The 19,460-nt window shown below is 55.2% G+C and overlaps 1 long non-coding RNA gene across 1 annotated transcript in view; it reads left to right on the top strand.

The window, feature by feature from the left end:
* LOC131424069 (uncharacterized) overlaps positions 1–9,729 on the top strand; it is a 32,551-nt gene extending 22,822 nt beyond the window's left edge. The window contains exon 2 of the long non-coding RNA XR_009226524.1: positions 6,947–9,729. This is a non-coding gene — a long non-coding RNA (uncharacterized LOC131424069). The remainder of the gene's footprint in view (positions 1–6,946) is intronic.
* The last annotated feature ends 9,731 nt before the right edge of the window (positions 9,730–19,460 follow it).

Genomic DNA, 19,460 nt, shown 5'->3' with positions numbered 1-19,460 from the left:
TTTTTGTCACCATGTGTAGATGTGACTCTGTCACTGAAAAAAGCCTGAGTAATAAAAATAACCCCAGAGCACAGGGCACAGTGAACCTGGCCTGGGAGGCGCAGCCTGAGGAAACTGGGTGGGCAGACAGGGTGGTGGAGTCCCCGACTCCCATGCGGCGTCCCCGTGGCCAGGCAGTGCGGGGGCAGCAAGCCTGGCCATCGGGGCAGCGAGGGGCTCCCTGGGGAGAGCCGGTCCTTGGAGCGTTTGCTGAGGGAACGCTAGTTTTCTTGCTGCTTCATCTTCCAGAAGGTGGTGTTGAAACCAAGTCCTAGGAAAACCCCTCCTGGCCCTGCCTTGGGGCTGACGTGGGTTTCTAATTCTACAGCGGCCAGACACGAGTCTCTGACGACACTCCATGAAGCAGAAATGGGAAGATGGTCTGAAATCAGCCCTGGAGTCAGATGAATGGGACGGAGTCTGAAGAGAGCTCAGGGGTGGTGGCTTTGCTTTTCCCGAGGGTGACGTCACCTTCTGTGGACTGGGTGGCATGTGTCCCCTGCACATGTGAAGGAGCCCCAAGAGGAGCGGAGAGCACTTGTCCTGGTCAGTCGGCCCCAAGTCTTCCCCAACTCAGTGAGTGGCCTGTACTGACCTGCAGGAGGGGACATTCTGGCTGGGCTCAAGGACTTACTTGTTGAGCAGGAATGGAAGACTCGTGGCCTTGGCTGGCTTTAAAATTGAGCTGCAGGATTTTCCAGGGGAGAATGGCACCCCACATTTTCCCCAGTCTAAGGTGGGGTGTCCGTTGCTTGAGCCCCTAACACTTCCCTAACAGAGGATCAAACTCTACCAGGTGTATTTGTGTGACATATCAAGAGGAAGCACAGCATGGCTTAAATCCGACGGTCTTTATAGAGAAATCGTGAAGGTTTGGGCTCCAGCCTTTCCCCTAGTTCGTTATGGAGTCCAGGAAGACTTCACACAAACTCATCGATTTTTCAGGTGGCCATTCCTTAAATTGACCAGGCACACAGATTACCTGGACCTGGGACCTAAGAGTGAATGCATCAGTCAGAGCTCACTGTGGGAGACAGAAACCCTCTAGGTCTATCACCAGGAGGGGCTTTAATATAGGGATTTATCCTTTACAAGCCCAGCAGGAGGGCTGAAAAAGCAGGCTCCACTGTGGGCCTCTGGGATAAGGGCTGGTCAATAGGAGGTCATTGAAGTGACCCTAAGACTCTGTTGGAAGCAACAAGTTGCCCCTGAGTCTGCTTCTGATGGAGAATGCGCCCAGAGCTGCCATCGAGGGGTTAGGGAGCCAGATCGGCCCAGCCAGGCCCACCCCTGCCACTGACTTTGCAGCCGCAGGGTCAGGCACCGTGAGTGCCTCCTAAGGTATCCGGTGAACTCTAGCTGCAAGGCAGCTGGGAGATGTGTTCCAGGTCTTCCACCCGACAGGGAGAAGGCCAATGTCCCTTCCAGGGTCTGGCACGTGGGGCAAGGCTGAGAGGGGCCAGGAAGCCAGCAGGGGTCTGCGCAGCATTAATTCTTCAGGGAAGGCTTGACCACGACGCGCCTGGGGGGGGGGGCGGTCAGTAATGGAAAGCATCCGTTTTCCCCAGCTTCAGTGTTTGATATTAGACGCTTCTGGCCTCAGCTCCACTGTCCCGAGGGGTGGTGTCCTGTGGTATGAGCCCTTGACAAGTCCCAGGTGCCCAGTTGTGAAATGAGGGCGCTGGGTAAGCTTGAGGTGCCCTCCAGCTTTGGGGCGACTCCTCACCGTCTGTGGGCTCTCCCTTTGGCTCTGGAGCTGTGGGGAGCCACTCTGTGTTCCTGGGTTTGCCCACCTCAACGCACTCACGGGAGCCTCCCGGGCCCTGTGAAGACCAAAGTGAAGACGGAGGGGGAGGGGCTGTGGAAAGCTGGTGAAGCAGGGGCTCGGGGGCTGTTGCCTGAACAGTGGCGTGTCTGGTGGCATGCTGGCCCCGGGACTTTCAAGGCCGGGCCCAGCTGCTGTTGCCAGGGGTGGCCCCCTTCCGGGGGGAGGGACCTAGGGTTCCCCCGGCTCTGCCGCTCTAGGGGTGCTGCTGAGAGCCCCACGCTGATGCTGATGGTAGGGCTGTGACAGGTGCCTTGTGGCTTGGCTTCTCAGCCACAGCAAGGATACGTCCACCAGGAGCCTCCCAGGCCCTCGCTGGGTCCCCTGGTATGGAGAGGAGGCCAGGGAGGGACTGGAGGGTGTGGGACAGATCCTGTTCTGCCTGGCTGCCCCTGGCTTCAGAGGAATGCGGGTGAATGTTTAGCAAGGGACACCCCCTCCCCCCAGCCCAAAGGCCCGGGTTAGCAGCGTATCCATTTCCATGGTCAGATGCTGGCCCAGGACTTCACCAGGGCATGGGGGGAAGGGGCGCTCACAACTAGGCTCAGCACTGCACTGAGTTAGGTGGTGCCCCCTGTGCCCACTGGCAAATCTCCCCATCAGTCCAAGCACCTGGAGAGCGAGGGCAGGGGCCACCTGAGGAGGCGGTGACCTCTCTGAGGAAGGAGAGGGCTGGAGCGGTGGGCACTCAGTGCTCCAGAGGAATGGCCTCAGGACCAGCCTGGCAGGGACCACTAGGCTTCCCATCCAGACCGCCCCGAGGTCCCACAGCTGGTGGCTGCCACGCCCTGCACCACCTCCCATCTTCCTGGAGCCTCCTCAGCGTCCTCATCTACAAAGTGCTGTCGAGGGTGACGAGGTGATTCCAAGGATCGAAGGATCACAGGCTCTTCACCGTAGGTGCCAGGAACGGACCCTGGCGTGCGCCCGAGAGATCAATAGGACCCAGCTATTGTAGCATCTGCCTCCCAGCTGGCCTCTGAGCAGGGGGCTGCTTCACGTCGTGTGCAAGGAGACTGCGGGGATCCACCCTCACGGTGACACCCAGCGTCCTTTTCCGCCAGGCTGGGCATCGGCACCTTCCGAGTCTCCATTTCCCAGCCTCTGCTCCACTGTGCCCTTGGGGACCATGGCCACTAACTACCACTCCGGGGCTTCCACCATGTGGCGGAGGATGCTGAGGGTGGCAGGACTCAGGTGGGACTCTGTGGCATCGAGCAGATTCCATTTCCTCTCCGAGCCTCGGTGTCCAGCTGGAGGAGCAGCGTGGACAGTGGTCACTGGTGTTTACCCAGTGAACATCTCTCCAGCTCCTCGTGGTGCCAGATGCTATTTTAGGTGCAAGAATCAACAGACACCAACCACCACGATTAACCACTAATTAGCCCTGGCTCTGGGCTGAGAGGACTTGAAGTCTATTGGGGAAAAGACAATTAAATTGATGATAACCAAGTGTGACCAGGCAGGGTGACGTGGGAGCAGCAGTTGGTCAGATGTGGTCATGGGAAAAGGTCCCAGAGGCTCCGAGGGCCAGGTGCAAGGCTCTGCCTGTGGGTGGCAGGTGTCGCAGGTGTCCAGCTGGTCCCAGGGAGAGGCGGGCAGCAGCCTGCGGATCCTAGCCTTTGGGGTGCTGGGTGTGAGCGGCGGTGGCAGGGAAGCTGTAAACATCAGTGGAGATCAGTGAGTGTCCTGGGCACTGGGTGTCTCAATGTGCGCCTCGCATCACGTTTGTGACCCAAGGCAATACCTCGCTCCGTCCTCCTGACAGCCTGGGCAGTCAGTCTGAGTGACCCCATGCACAGGTGATCACACAGGCTGCAGGCTGTGCAATTTGCCAGAGGCCACAGAAGCAGGGCACTGAAGCGTGGACGTCAGGTGGCCCTGCTCTGAGCCTCAGGTTTGCTGTGAAGCTCTGCTGCCTCCTCTTGTCTGACCTCCATTCCCGCCTTGTCTGAGGAACTCCATGAAAGAACCACCAGCTACAGTCCTGAATGGGCCCTTTCTTCCCATGGGGACACCTGGGTGGAGGTTGGGGGCCCAGAGGAAGCGGTGTGACAGCAGGTGAAGAGTGGTTTCTGTTTGCTTCTCAAGTGTTTCCTCTGATAACATTCACAGAGAGCTGTGTGCTGGGCTGCCTAGCTGCCCACCTGGGAACTGGAGGTGCTCTGGAGGAGGGAGGGAGCCGGAGGGGGAGGAAGTGGAGAAAGGGGAGGAGGAGGAAGAGGGAAATGGAGGGCAAGAGCAGCAAGAGAGGAGGAGGAGCAGGAGGAGCAGGAGGAGCAGGAGGCGGCAGCCTTGCTGTGTCTGTGCAGCTCCTGAGCACACCGTTCCTGAAGCTGTTTAGGAAGCCTAACTTTCTACACCCAGTTTCCTTTGGGTTGAGGTGTTCCTGAGACATCCGTGACGCAGGGTTGAGATATCATCGAAACAAGAGTATGTTTAGAAGACAGGAAACGAGCCCTCCGGCCGGCCCTTGATTTTACAGGGGCATTTTAGCTGTAGTGAGCCAGCTGGGGCTGCAGGGCGGAGAGAGGAAATCTCTCTGGCTCTTGCACTCGTGCTGATACATCCTCTCTTTCCTTTCTCTTCTCTGTCTCTGTCCCCCCGTTTGCCTCTTTCTGTTTCTGTCTTGTGCGGGCTTTGCTGGGGTTGTCCCAGCAAAGGGACAGAAATGACACTTTGTTAGGAACTGAGTCATTTTGCTGGATTGTTTTTAGCTCCATTCCTGCTTAGTAAACCTGTTTCAAGAATGGGAAAATGCATGGGGCTATTTTCAAGTGTTCTCGGCGTCAATGTCCCTAATTCCTAGAACAGACACTAGTCACTTTCCTGGTCTCAAATGCAGATAAACACTTTGCACTGCATGACCTTTAGCAAATTAGACTTGCTGAGTGTCAGTTTGCTCATCTGTAAAATGGGGCCAGCCCTACCTACTTCTTGGGGCCAAGGGTAAAATGAGAGACTGTGTACTTGCCTTCTGCATGTGCTGTGCCTATTGCCCATGAGTGTTTAATTTGCTGATAGTTCTTATTTTTCTAATAAAACTTACCAATCCAAAACCATCACCAAGGAGCTGGGTGAATTTCCCCTGTATGCTGAACACAGGTGTGTCTATCAGTTTAAAATCCTCCTTTGGTTGGCTATCAGAGGAATCAAATGGAAACTCACACTCAAATCACCAGCCAGGGGAAAACTCGGTGACTTCTACTCAGTAAGTGCACGTCTGCTCAGGCCCCATGTGCTGGCCCTGTGCAGGCAGCTAGGGAGGGAGGAAGAGGTGGCACCGCCCTGGCTTGAGAACCTCCCGGCAGGAGAGGAGGTGGATGCAGAAGTGAGTCCAAGGGGCAGCACTGACTGTGAGATGGGGACGGGGCACCCAACTCAGGAGAGTTTGGGAATGGCTTCTCTCCAGATCTTTCTGTTATTGGAAGTTGGAGGACACCCCAGATACAGTGGTATTTGAAAGACCAGGACGGTCAATCAGGACTTTTTATAGGTACGCCTAGTGCAGAAGCTTTCTCTCAGGGTACGAATGAGTTGCGTTCCGAGGGAGAATGTAACGTCGATGTGCCAAATACGAGTAGCCGCGCCTGTCAGTGTCCGTCGGGTGCTAGACATCGCGCCCCTGCTCTGCGTGCTTCTCGCTGGGTCTCCACGGCAGCCCTGTGGGTTGGAACTGCGCTCCTGTTTACAGGTGGACTGAGATGCCTGCCCCAGGTGTGCGGCTGAGCTGGCGGAGCTGGGGCTGGAGCAGAGGCCTGCGAGGCTGCATGGTGGCCTCACTTTGCCTCCAGCTGGTTCTCTTGCTCAGGGAGCAGACACTCCCCAGGGGTCGTGCCAGCAGCAGCTGAGCAGCGCACATTCTTTGGTCTCTCTCATATGACACCCAAGCCATTTGGAGTCTCACTATCCCTCTGCCCTCTGACCCCTCTTGATCCTAACCCTCTCCCCATCTCTGCTGCCCCGAGCTGCTCTCGGCCTTGCCCCTTCTCTCCTGATCCCCAGCTGTTTCCCCTCTTCCCATCCAGCCCTGGGTCGTCAGGGATGTCTCTGACATCTGGCGGAACATCCCAGGGCAGAGACGCCCTGCCCCATCCTCTCAGGACAAAGATCATGTCTCTTGTTTTGATGACACAGAGGGCCCAGCCTCTTCTGGAGGACCCTGGCCTCCTGAGCTGCAGAGCTGTGGGTGGCGCCCTGCTCAGACCTGGCTGGTTCTCCTCGTCACACCAGCCCACGCCTCCTGCCTCCTCCCTTCCTTTCCCCTGGCTGGCTCCTGCTCAAGACCCACCCTGGCCTCTTCCAAAGCGCTCCCAGATGCACTCCTCCCGCGTCAGGTGAAGCTCTGTCCATCTCAGTGCACTTGGCAGTGGGGAGTACGTCTCGCCAACCTGAGATGCCCCACAAGTGAGTCCCTTTCATCCTTCTCTCCTGTCCCATGCCTCGCCCTTGAGCCATGCTGCTGGATTCAGATCAAATCCCAATTCTGTCCCTGGCCAGCCAGGTGTGACACTTTTTCCTCTTCTGTCTCAGTTTTGAATTTAGGAGATGGGATAATGGCTGGCTGCGACATTGCTGAGAGCCACTGGGATGTGTGCGAGTGTCCTTTGGTGTGTCTGGTGGTATCGAGTGGCACTTTTTACATGGTGGCTGTGTTGTGCAGAGCATGCTAGCAGGGAGGACAGAGGACTCAGCACTTTGTAAAAACCCAGCTCAAACCTACCAGCCTGGCTCTGTGTCTGTCTTTGCCTCTTGCTTTGTAACCCCTGCAATGGCACAAGCCAGGTCCCCAGGGCTAGGGACTGAATGTTTCTGCACCCCTCACCACCACCAGCTCCTGTGTTGAAACCCTAATGTGCAGTGTGTCTTTACTTAGAGACGGGGGCTCTAAGAAGTTAAATTAAGGTTAAAGGAGGTCGTGAGGGTGGGGCCCTGTCAGATAGACTTTGTGTCTTTATTTATGTATTTATTTTTGGGATACTGAAAGATCACTTTTATTACTGAAACTTTCAAATGGATTTGTGTCTTTATAAAGAGGAAATGTCAGGTGCATGCTCTCTCCCTCTCCCTCTCTCCATACAGGCACTGGGGAAGGGCCATGGGAGGACACAGTGAGAATGTGGCCGTCTGCAAACCAGCCAGAAGCTCCTCTGAAACTGAATCAGCCGGTACCTTGATCTTGGACATGTAGCCTCCAGAGCGGTGAAAAGTAAATATCTGTGGCCGAAGCCTGGAGCCCGAAGTATCCTGCTATGCAGCCTCAGTAGCTGATACCTCCAGATGAGGGGGCTCACATGGCTAAAATTCTTCTCCAAACTCAGAGTTGGGTGCACATCACTAAAAATCACTGGTTGCTTCTAGTTCCCAAGGCCCATCCTGTGTGAACCCTTCCTGGCTCTGACCTGCCCAGGTGGGGAGAGGTGATTTTGTTGTGGTCATCCATAAGGCTCCTGCAAGGCCACAGCAAGAGGGACAGCCTAAAGACAACCCCCCTGTGGGGAAGCTCCTTGCCCTGCTGTACCTATTGAGCTGGGCCTTCTTGTCACCTCTGCTGACCACCTCTGGTTCTGAACAGTGGTGGGAAGTGACAGGGGTCTGTGGAATCCATAGCAGCTGCTGGAGTAGAAAACCTTATAGTCCATGATGATGTCTCCTGCCCCAATTTGGTCACCAGCAGCTGGGGCTGAGGCCAGGAGACAGCAGGAACCAGCCCTTCATTCCTGATGAGTCCAGAGTCTGAGGGTTTCTTCTGAGCAGAGCAGAGAAGGCAAGTGCAGATGTGCAGGCTGAGGGCCATTCTGGAAGTTCACAGCCCTGCCTGTGGCTGCAGCCCTAGGGACCAGCGTGGAGAAGGGCCTGGGGCAAAGGAGGTGGGGCGCCCCTTCTCGGTCTCCTAGGTGCTGGCCGCCAGGGCTGGGGCAGTGTGACCATTATCTCCTTGGACACTCACAAAGCACAGCTCTGTGAGCGGTGGGAGCCCGCTGTGCCAAGGGGGAGATGGGGCGTGGAGGGGTCCTTTACCTGTGCCTGCTGTCAGGGTCAAGGCCACAGCCTGGAAGAGCTGCAGGCCCCTGGAGTTTTCTGGTCTAGCCAGCATCCGACTGAAGGGGGAGCGGTCGAAGTTGGGGTGGTCAGGAGCAGAACAGGACCTGCCTCTGTTGGGACCCTCCTTTTTCTAGAACATTCAACATCACTTTTGATGTAGGAATTCGTCTCCTTCCTTAGACAAGGAGCAGCTGGAAGTCCTGCAGGGCAATCTGAGGGAGGGCCCTGACTTGGCCTGGAGCTCCGCAGCCTGGGTGTCCCTGAAGACTTTGCCTGTGCCCATCCTCCTGTGGCTGTGGACACAGGCACCGTGCACCGGCAGCCCTGGCTGCCCGCTGCCTTCTGTCCTCAGGGCTGTGACTCTCCGCCCAGCCTTGCCTTCTCAACCCTGGACAGAGCGGTCACCCTGTCCCTACTTCGGGAGAGAACTGGCACCCACTGAGCCGGCCTGCTCACCTGTGAGCTGCAGCCACAGCCGCACCCATTCCAATCCTACGAAGAACTAACTTGTGAATGTCTCTATATTGATTTAGAAGCTAAACTTACGGGACTTCAGGGCTGCTTTGGTTTGGAAGTAGATGTGGAGACAAAGATTTTAGCTTGTACCTGGGGAGACACCCTCGTGGAGACTGGTAGGAAGTAAGGCAGGCGAGGCAGGTTAGGGTCTGGGCCACGGAACAGGGCCTTTGACTAGAGGGCTTGAAACAGAGAATCCCTCTCACAATCCTGGAGCTGGCCGTCTGGAGTCAAGGTTGGACGGCCCTGCTCCCTCCGAGGGACTGCCCAGGGGGCCGTGTTCCAGCCCCTCCTGGATGGTTGGCAGCCTCTGGCGATCCTTGGCTTGTAGCTGTGACCTTTGACTGTCCATCTTCATGTGACGTCTCCCTGGGTCTCTTCACACGGTCTTCTCTCTCTGTTTGTCTGTCTCTGGGTTCAAATTTCCCTTTTTTATAGTGACATCAGTCATGTCTGATTAGGGTCCTAAAGACGTCATCCTAACCGGATCCCCTCTGTAAAGACCCCACCTGGGGTACTGGAGGCTAGGACTCCGATGTGTCATTTTGGGGAACACAACCCAACACCTAACAGAAGGGGAGGAGGCTGATGACGGCGGGTCATCCCCAGCTTTGTGCCTATCCTGCCAATACCTCCAGAGAGCAATGGAGACTGCACTGGTCATCCCAGCAAGGACAAGCAGCTGGGTATTTCTTGGCTCCAGAACCCTTTTGCCCCCTGCGTGCCCACCAGGGAGCTGACCTCTGTACTCAGCCCTCAGTGTGCAGAGTGCAGAGCCTCCTGGGTAAGGGCCAGCAGGGCCTCCCCTGGTGCCGCAGTCCGGCTGCAGCAAAATAACCCGGGGGGGGGGGGTGACGAAGAACTTGTGTAGATTGATACAGCAGGAGTGGGAGCCGTTTATTATAGGACAGGAGCGGTATATATACATTCCACAGAGCTTATCTAATTAGCATAAACTCGATACAGCAGTCAACCAATAAGGAATCTGCACACTTCATGGCTCGCTGGCCTTACTTCACAAACCACTCCCTCTGGCAAAATGCCAGGCGCCATCCAGACTTGTTTACAGACTCTAACATTTGCCAGGCGCCATCCTGACTTGTTTACAGACTCTAACACTGGGCCACATTTGTGCCCAGGAAGATGGAGTTGCCCGCACCCTGGAGTGTTCAGGGCACCTGAAAGAAAATGCTTCTGAAATAGCAGATTTACTGTTCCTCTGATGTATTCAGTGGGCTGTATTACATAAATTTTTATCACGTGTGAAATATAATACTCAATGAACTATACTATATAGTGTATAACTGGTGTCTTGGTGAATTTCTAGCCCTGTGATGTACTTGCCAAAGGTCGGGGTCAAGTTCAAATTGGTAACTGTAGTCACGGGTTAGCATTTCCCCTAAGTTCAGAGAGTAGCTGGCCCCTGTTGTAGGGAGGTGGCATAGGCGAGGCTTGGCTCTGGAGAAGTTCACGTTTGGAAAGTGTGCGTGCCCTCGTCGGGGCCCGGAGAGTGGGGAGCCGGGGAGCTGGGGAGCTGGGCTCAGGCCTGCCCCTGATGGAGGCACCCGCAGGCCAGCCCCACGTCTCCTGTGTTGCGGGAATGAAGAAATCCTGTTTTTCTTTCACAGAAAGCAGTCTTCCGGGCAAGGAGGAGGGACATGTGTGCAGAGGACCCTAAGCAGCCAGCAGTGGCTTGGGCATCTCAGAGCAGAGGTCGCTGCAGGACATGACAGCGTGCAGGACCCCGGAGAGTTTTGGAGGCTGCATTGCAAACTGCACCTGTGGGTTTCATCAGCAGGGGGTCCTTGTGTGTCTGCCCAGCGCTGCAGTCCCAAGGAGAGGGAGGCAGAAAGCACAGCCCAGGACAGGACCTGAACGTGTCTCGCCCCGTCCCGGCTGGGAGGTTCGGCTTTGGTCCAGCTTGCTCTGTGGCAGCCGAAGCTCTGGGTGCAGAATTGGGGGTGAGCACTCAATGACCTGGAGGACAAATGCAGACGGACACCTCTGTTCTGTCTGCCGCTTGGGTGGGATCCAGCCGAACCTCTGCTTGCCTTGATGCTGGCTGGGGAGAAGCCGGGAGCCTGGGAGAAGGCCAGACCTGGGAGCTAGGTCTGAATGCTCCTCCAGCCAAGTGGCCTCAGACACGTCATTTAACCATGTGGACCCCTGATCTTGTCTTCTCAAAATGGGGCTGATAATATTTACTTCATGGAAGTGTGGTAGAATAAGACACCTGGAATGGTCACATAAGGTGTGGCACCGTGCCTGGCACACAGGAGGACTTTGATAAGCAGAAACTACTATTATTAATAAAGTGCAGTTGCTTGGGCTCGCTGCTGCAGAGGGCTGACTTGGAGGAGGCTTACAACCTACCGTACTGCACCAGAGACAACTAAATTCCTGTTTACACGCAAACCTAAACCCTCTTATTCCAACTGTGCCACCACCTTAAGAGACATATATTTATGCTTTCGGTTCTAGCTGCTCATATGTTTAAAGCAGCGAAGCCCTTGCAGAGTGATTATGCTAATGTACATAAGGAGTTTAACAATCGCACTGGCTGCACTAACCATCTATTTGAACTACGTTGTGCAAATAAGATGTTATCTTAAATAAGCTCCTAATATAACTCAGTAATCACTATAATGCTTTTTGGTGAAATTGTGGTGTTATTACTGAATTTAACCATTGAGTCTCAAACGCCGAACCCTGAAGCATACCCCCGTGGTGCCCAGAGGCTCCACTCCTGGCCTGGAGGAACTGGACATGGCTGACCTGGTGGGCGGGGCCAGCACTGTGATCCACACCCACGGTGGAGGAGAAGGATGGCGCCCACCAGGGGACACTTCGCCTCCCCCCATGCTTCATCAAAGCGAGGGAAAGAAGTTTAAACCCTGGGCAGAGACAGTGGTGGCATGCAGACCAGGGGAGCCTGCAGGGGGCCCCACGTTCCATGGAGGGCAGACCCCACCTGCACTGCTGCCCACCATCAGAGGTAGGGTCAGGGAGGGGTGATGGGAGTCTCTGGGGCAGCTGGTGTTTTTGTTGGCTCACGGATAAAAAGTACTCGATTGTTAAAGGGGGATGCTGTTATCCTCACAGCTCATTACAGAAACAGGAAAATGAGACACCAAGGTGAAAGTATCTTTATATTTAAAAACATCTTTCTGTCTGCCTACTTACTACATTTATTATTATGACGTATTCTGTGCTTTATACACACACACACACACACATTTAAAAATATAATGACCTACTTTATTTCCTTCCTTGTTTTTGTTTTAACTGGTGGAAACACTTATCTTAGAAGCAGGGAAGACAGCCAGGCCATGTGAGTGCTCGTGACCTGGTGACCTCTGGGTGGGCTGGTCGGTGGAGCAGGGTGGAGGCCAACACCAGCCACGTGTTGAGTGTCGTGGCCTCAGAAAGCCACGGTAGTTCTCAGCAGTGCAGGCCACTCGGCTTTGTGCAGGGAAAGAGTTTTCTTTCTGCTGAGGAAAGAGTCCTGCATCTGAAGTCAGCGTGTGGGTCAAGGACAGCGGGGCGGGTGACATCACCTCCGGTCTGAGTACTGGATGAGCCACTAGCCAAGGCACTCGGACCAATCGCCTTTCCAGTGTTGGATGGCAGGGAGCACTTTCTAAACTGCGAAGCACTTTGCACATTTAAGGCAGTGTTAGGAGATCTGCCGAAGCTGCCAGGCAGAGGGACCAGGTGCCATCGCTGTTGGGACGGAAGGAGGTAGCCCAGAGACAGGCTAAGTGCTATCTGGGCCACACGTTGTTCCCTGGAGCTACACTCTCAGCCATGGGCATGGTGCCACTCTGCAGAGGAGCTTATCAATTGCACCGTGACCGCCACTGCAGAGCCATCTCTGTCTCTACAGAAGAAACTCCTGTGTGGAGCGGCTTCTGCACTTGTCCCTGATCACCCACTGAAGATGCAGAGGCCTCAGGCGTCACGTCCACCTCTCCCCAATACCACGAACTCTGACCTCAGCCCACTGCCTTGGAGAGTGGCCACTGTTCACCTTCTCTGCTCTGATTTTGTGGTGAGCAATGAGAATCCCTGAGAGGGTTTCCACACCCACAGCCAACATGGCACCAGGATCTGGAACCTTGGGGCACCTCTGTCTTCTAGAACGTTCCCTGCTTGGTGAGTGACACATGCAGAGGACAGGGACAGCTGGTCCTGTCACAACTCTCTCGAGGAATTGCAGTCTCCTTTCTCACAAACACACGGAAGCCCAGGGAGGACCATGAGGGTGGTCCGGAGGTGATCTCGAGCCAGAGGACATTATTCAGTGTCTCAGAAATTCAATTTAAGTTACAATAAATTAAGAAGCATATAGGAAGTCGAGGTCCTCTGGCGTCCGGGTTGTCGGGAGCCGTGTTTGCCCTTCATCCGCTGGCCCTCCTGTCCTCTCCCCCATGGTGCTCAGCTCTGCAGATATACGCAGACTACAATTTTGGCCAATTTAGGATTAACCTTCTCCTTTTACAAAGGAGGACATCCAGGCTTCAAGAGCCTTAAGTGAGTTGTCAGAGGCCAACACCTGGCCAGTGTATCCAACCCATGAGATTTTCTTCTTTAAATATACTTCTCTTCCACCCAGGGGTGTGTGGGACTCCCGTGAGGGTGGCGGGAGCTTGCACCCTGCAGACAGCTGACAGCAGGAACTCATGCCTGTTTTAACTTGCTTGGTTGAACATGCTGCGCTACTTCCTACTGCTGAATGTTTTAGGGGTTCTCAGGTTTTCAGGATATAATATATTCTCAATAAACAAGAAAGCAGCGAACATCTTTGTGCATTTGTACATACACCTTGTTTTCCCACAGTCTGGGATATGTCATTTGGATGGCTCCCAGAAGGTACTCCATGGGTCAACGTATGGAGTGTACTCATTTCCAATCCTCTGGCCACGAGGCTATGAGCTCTTCCCAGGGTGTATGCCAGCTTCTGCTCCCACCAGAAGGGTGAGCGGCTCAGGCAGAGAAAGCACGAGGCTCGGAGGCCTGGGCTGAGTCCTGGCTTTATCACTTACTTAACAGATGCTCTTGGGCAAGTCAAATAACCTTCCTGGGACTCAGTGTTCTTATATGTAAACTGGAAATGACAGCTCACAGGACTGTACTGAGAGTCACATGGTCAAGGTGTGTGACAGTGCTTCACAGACTGTCACACCGTGTGGAATGTGAGTTCTCCAGCAAAGGCACTTGTTGTCAGGCAGGTGTCAGACCTACAGCACCCCAGACAACCCAGTGTGCAGCACCTGGGGCTCAGGTGTGCAATACCTGGGCTCTGGAGTTTAGCCCTGAGAATCCCATGCACGGTGTCCTGCCCACCTTCTCAACTCTGCTGGAACTGGGGCAGCGCTTCTCCTGCGTCTTCCTGTTGGAGGGATCAGTTCCAGGTCTGCTCTGCCTGACTGCCCCCCGTGCTGCTGAGTTACCTGTGGCTTCCCTCACAGTTTGCCAAAGGATTGAGTCAGGAAGCACTCAGAAACGAGCAGCAATTTCTTTCTCTGGTTAGAAATATTAGGGCCCCAAAGGCCCCACAAATCTTCTCCCCATCCTCCGCCTGGTTGCAGAAGAAGAGGAAGAGACACAGGTGCTCCTCACAGCCCTCGTCAGTGAGGAGCTGGAGGCCACCCACAGGAAGGCAGACGCCCCTTCTAGGAAACTGCCTCATTCTTTCCCCTCCTCCCTGCTGTGTGCCCAACATCTGACCGGGGCTGAGAGTATGTGGATTAGGAGGTGCAGCCCTTGCTTGTAGGGGTCCTGGGGGGACATCAGAGTGAGGGAGCGGTGATCTCAGGTTGGTTGAGGACTTGATGGAGGTCAAGGAGCTGGAGGGAGCACGGATATGCCCCGACGGGCTGAGGCCAAGGGACATGCCACGAAGGACACCAGCGTGGGGGCCCCAGTGTGGCAAAGGACAGGGCCCGGAGGAAGCTCAGCTCCTGAGGCTGCTGTGTGGCCACAGACGCACGCCACGAGAGCAGGGAGGGCAGGAGCCCGGCAAGTGAGAGGCTGAGTGGCCCAGGGGCCCGTCCCACAGGGCCGAGCCCCCCTCCTGGAGGCTGAGGTCAGCCAGGAGCTGGGAGGCTGAGTCAGAGACTTTGTTCTTCCATTTGAAGACCAGCAAGACAAGCGTCTTCCTAGCAATGGGGGTCGTGGGGGTTTTCAGAGTAGGAAGGCTGAAATGACATTAAATCTCAGCGGCTCCTCCTCCCTGAGACCATCCCAGCGACATTGATACCCACGTGTCAGTGATGAAGCTCACCACGGCTGTCAAGAAGTCATCCAAGAGCATCAGGCTGTTGAAGCCCAAGTTTGGAAGTGCCTCCATTATTTGACAGATGACCCCTCACTTAGTCGGGATCCGTACCTGACCTGTGGTTGGGTTGGAGGGGCAGGCTGGTTACATTCAGATATCTGAAGGCTGATCATGAAAAAGGGATTAAAATAGTTTTTTTTTTGTGGGCTAAGATGTAAGGTGTAAGGTGTCAGAGGGCAGAAAATACACCATGGGAGAATTCAGCCCCTGTTAACATCAAGACCCATAATAACTGTGGCGTGAAGAAAAGACGGATGGCCAGAGCAGCTCTGCTTCTTCACCTCCCACACGAGTGTGACGCCCTCCTGGGACAGCGGAATAGCATGTGACTCACAAGGCAGTTGAACTAATTAGAGAGAAGACATACCTGAGGACACCCAGACTCGATGACACATACCAAGAGCTTAGCAAGTGGTATTGTGTCTCCAAGAATTAGAACTAGGGACGGAACAACATGTCTCCGTGGGCAGGGAACCCCTGCTCTGAAGGAAGTCAAGAAATCAGGTGACAGTAAATGGAAGAGACCCTGAGTTTCCAAATGCTCTGTGCCCAGGGCTGGTGCACCAGAGGAAGCAGGAGGACGTCCAGACCGGGAGAGAGCAGCCCTGTTGGCCTCTGCCTCCTGTGTGACCAGGGGGTTCCAGAAATCCCTCCAAACCAAACAGGCTGGAGTGCATGGTGGTTGGAGCTGGGCTGTTTTCTGGGGAGGTGTGTCCTTGGCTAGGACCCCTGGTCAGGGGAAGGGACGTGCCCTGGGGAGCCCTGGCATGTCCTGCAGTCACAGCTGGTACAGAAGGACAAGACCCAGCTGCTGCCCTGTGGCCCACACCCTCGCATTCCAGCTGGAGAGGAAGACACCGTCACATGGAACAGTCGACAGCAATAGGAGAAGGTGCAGGATGCGAGTCACCTCAGGAGACGGGGCTGCAGGAGGCCCCGGAGCTGGGCACTAGGCTGCGGGGAAGGTGGGAGATGGGTGCCTGCCGTGGCCTGAGGTGCTGGTGGGATTCGGACACCTAGAACGTGGAGGCCAGAGATCCAGGCAGGGAATCTGCAGGGAGAAGAGACCAGGGCCGGGAGCTCTTCCAGGTGTGTTCAAGGGACGCGCGGTGGCTTTCTCTGCCTCCACGAGAGGGGGTTTGTGGCTGGCAGGAGCCATGTTGGCACACGCTGGGTGGGTCTCGTGTGGGTTCCTCTGTCCCGGGGAGTCAGCTCCTGAACGCGGGACCCATTTGTCTCATTCTTTGCTTCTGAAGGTCCTTGGACCGGGAGGGGGCTGGCACCAGTGTGGACTGGAGCTGGCCTCATGGGGGAGCAGGGCTTCAGCTGGGGAAGGATCTGGGCTGTGGAGGGTTGGGAAGGGAAGGCGGGTGGGACCATCTGCAGAGGAGGGACAAGGAGGCTGGAATCAGAGACGCAGTCGTCTTTCCTCTGCCTGGGAGAGGAGGTGACAGGATGGGGACATGTATTGTGTGTGGTCCCCACTGCTACTGACACCTTTCAGAAGCCTAAGGAGGCACGCTTGTCTGGGTGCACATGCCGACCACTTTGGATGGGCCATGACTGCAGGAGAGGTCAGGGGTCCTGGTGACGTTGACCTGCACTGAGCACAACCGGGTGTCCCCTCCTGCTGCCTCTTCCCTACACTCCCGAGACGCCGACGCCCAATGCTGACTGGACGGCTCAGTGTGGCGGTCAGTGAGGGGAAGCTGGGGCCCTTCGATTGCCCGGCCGTCCTGTCCAGCTCGGGACTGGGCTCCTGGACGGGCAGGCCAGGAGCAACTCAGCTTGCACGGCACAGCTGTCCTCTCTGCAGCCAGCGTCCAGGCCCTCCGCCGGTGGGGCAGCCTGGAGGCCCAACGGCCAGAAGGTGGCCCCTGGACTTGGGCTGCAGTCCCTATTTGGTGGCTCATGGCTTCCTTCCGAGGTGGAGGGTGGAGGCTGAGTGGGTGGCCCTGGCCAAAACTTTCCAGTGAATCCCGGGGCGGTTCCCACTCAGGGTTGCCTCCCCGGCACCCAGACATGAGACTCCAGTGCGATGGCCCAGCGTTCACTGACCTCTACTTCCTGATGGGCACCGTGAGCGAGAGTGGGAATCGTGCAGAGCTCCGAGGACTGAGAGAAATAGAGTGATTTATTGTTTTGACATAAAGTAGAACATATAAATTCCCTTGAGAGAACTTAGGAACCGTGGAGCTCTTTCTCTGAATTGGGGCCATACGAGGAGATCCAGGGAGAAGACGGCATCTAAGCAGTTACTGTGAATGTGCTTTGCAGACATGCAGCAAGAGAGGGGAAGGGCATTTCTGGAAGGAGGAACAGCATCAGCAGTGTGCCGAGGCAGGCGCGGGAGGTCACTGGAATGTGACCTGATTTGGAAATAGGATTGCAGACGTGATTAGTTAAGATAAGGCCCTGTCGGAGGAGGGCTCCCCTGCTTCAGTATGATTGGTGTCCCTATAAGAAGAGGAGAAGACACAGAGATGGGAGAGGGAACATCATGTGACAATGGTGGCAGAGACCAAAGTGCCACAGCCATGAGCTGAGGATGGCTGGCCGTTCAGGATCTGGAAGAGGTAAGGACGGCTTCTACCTGAGGCTTCAGAGGGAGCGCGGGCTGCCCACACCTGACCTTGGACTTCTGGCCTCCAGAACCCTGAGAGAAGACCCACCTGCAGCCACCCCACTGGTGGGACTTTGCTATGGCAGCCCTGATATGGTCTCGTGACCCCTCTCCTGGCCTTCAACCCTGACCTAGGGCCCTGAGCTGCCCACCTCCGGGGTATGCACGGCCAGGGCTGCTGGCCGTGTCCACCTGATATGCTGTGGACCGGGGGGGGGGGGTCAAACTCTTGACTTCTTCCTCCCACTCCTCGGAAAAGATACGGACTTTGGGAAGAAAGGATATCCATAAACAAGGAGGAGCACCGAAGTCCCCCCAGGAAACAGGTGGGCGGAGCGGGGTGCAGGCTGGTGCTGCGGGTGTCGCCCTGGCCGTGAAGTGCAGAGGTGCCGGGGCTGGGACGAGGGGCAGGAGGGTGCTGTGGCCTTCAAGGGGTGGCTCACTCGGGCTGCAGCTGGCCAGGGGCTGTATCGGGGGGTGCTGCAGCTGCTTTGCTCTGAGCCGAGGGAGGCCGCCGCAGTGCTGAGAGGTGGCCGTCCTTGTCCCTGCCTCCCGCTGGCCCTCCTCTCTCCCAACCTTCACTCCAGCTTCTGCCCCAGCCTGCTTGCTCAGAAGAGGTGGAGGAAGAGGTGCCCTTGCTGGATCCCGACAGCGAGCTGCCTGGGTCTTGCACACTGAGCACGTTGTTCGAGACAGGCCTGAGCCACTTCTGTAAGAATATTGGTTCTGTGGCGTTGCCAAGGTTTCTGAGCTCACCATCGGCCAGCGCTGCTTGGGCAAACCCCATGTGCCCTCTGGCAGGTTTACCCAGCGTGCCGTCCTTTCTAGACCATGGTCACTGTGTCTGTGATCGCCATCTCCCTCTCCTGCCCACCCACAGTGGCTGGGGCCATGTCCTGGGAAGAGACAGGGTGACTGTAACTGGGAAAGGGCGGGAGGGCTCTTTCTTCCACAGGAAGGGAGACGTCATCTCACCCACATTTGCATACCTTTAGAGAATATCTTTTTATAAAGATTCAAATCAAACTTTCCTGCCGCTCAAGGGAGACCTGTTGTCTTTGCCCGAGCTGCTGGTGAAGTCCTGGGACTGGTGAGCGAGGTCAAGGCTTCGAACCACAGGTGGCTACTGGCTCAGGGAGTGAACCAGGTGCATTTCCTGGGTGAAGTCACCTTAGGAGAGAAGAGTGTCATGATCCTGAGGTTCATAGCAAAGCTGGAACATTTTGTAGAATAAGTCAAATGGACACACAATGGACACGTGAAGTTCATCTGAGAATGAGGTTGATCCTTCAGCCATTAATCTATTGGGGATCAGAAAATGTTATTTTCAAGTTCTGAAAGAGAAAACAAAGATCAAAACTTGCCTATGCATCAGGTTACCATGTTTAAAAAATTTGAGCGTAGACAGAAATTAATAAACATGCTGGCCCTTGTAGTAACTCATTTAATAAACTCAGTAGACAAAGGACGATACTTTGATAGAATTACCAGATAAGTCCCCTCTGCCTTTCCTCACCCCCAGGATTCTTATAAATGATGTTTTCAATTATGGATTTACCGTAGGGAGAAAATTAATAGATGTGTGGTCAGACCAGCAGGCTGGGAAGTTAGTGTCTGGACCTATTCCTTCTTCTCTGCTCTGGACTTACTGTGTGATGTTGGCCCAAACAGTTAACCTCTCTGGACCTCAGCTGCTACATCTGTAAAAGAGGAACATTGTTTGTCAGATGCCCTGCAGTGGTTGAGATGAAGATCTGGCCTCTGAGAAGAGAAATAAGGAAAGGGCAGTGGAGGAGAGCAGCAGGGGAGAAGGAACGGATTCCACTGACTCTCCAGGCCGCTACTGCTGGCCCCTCCTCAGACCTGATGTTTGTAATCTGCGACTCCACGCTGACTTGGCCTGTTGCTCAAAAATATTGAAAGCAAATATTAACTCAAGATAATGCAACACGAGCCATGCAAAGGCCAATTAACCCGGAAAAAGAAAACACCACCATATTTTAAAGTGATGGCACACGTCTGCTTCCAGAACCATCCTCAATTCCCAGTGTGTGGCCACGAGGACCCGTTGG

The sequence above is a fragment of the Marmota monax genome, unplaced genomic scaffold (assembly GCF_021218885.2).
Source record: "Marmota monax isolate L192 unplaced genomic scaffold, Marmota_monax_Labrador192_F-V1.1 WCK01_AAM20220418_F8-fsc00010, whole genome shotgun sequence".
NCBI lineage: Eukaryota > Metazoa > Chordata > Mammalia > Rodentia > Sciuridae > Marmota > Marmota monax.
Note: the sequence above shows the minus strand (reverse complement) of the source record. Positions and strands in the feature narration are given on the sequence as shown.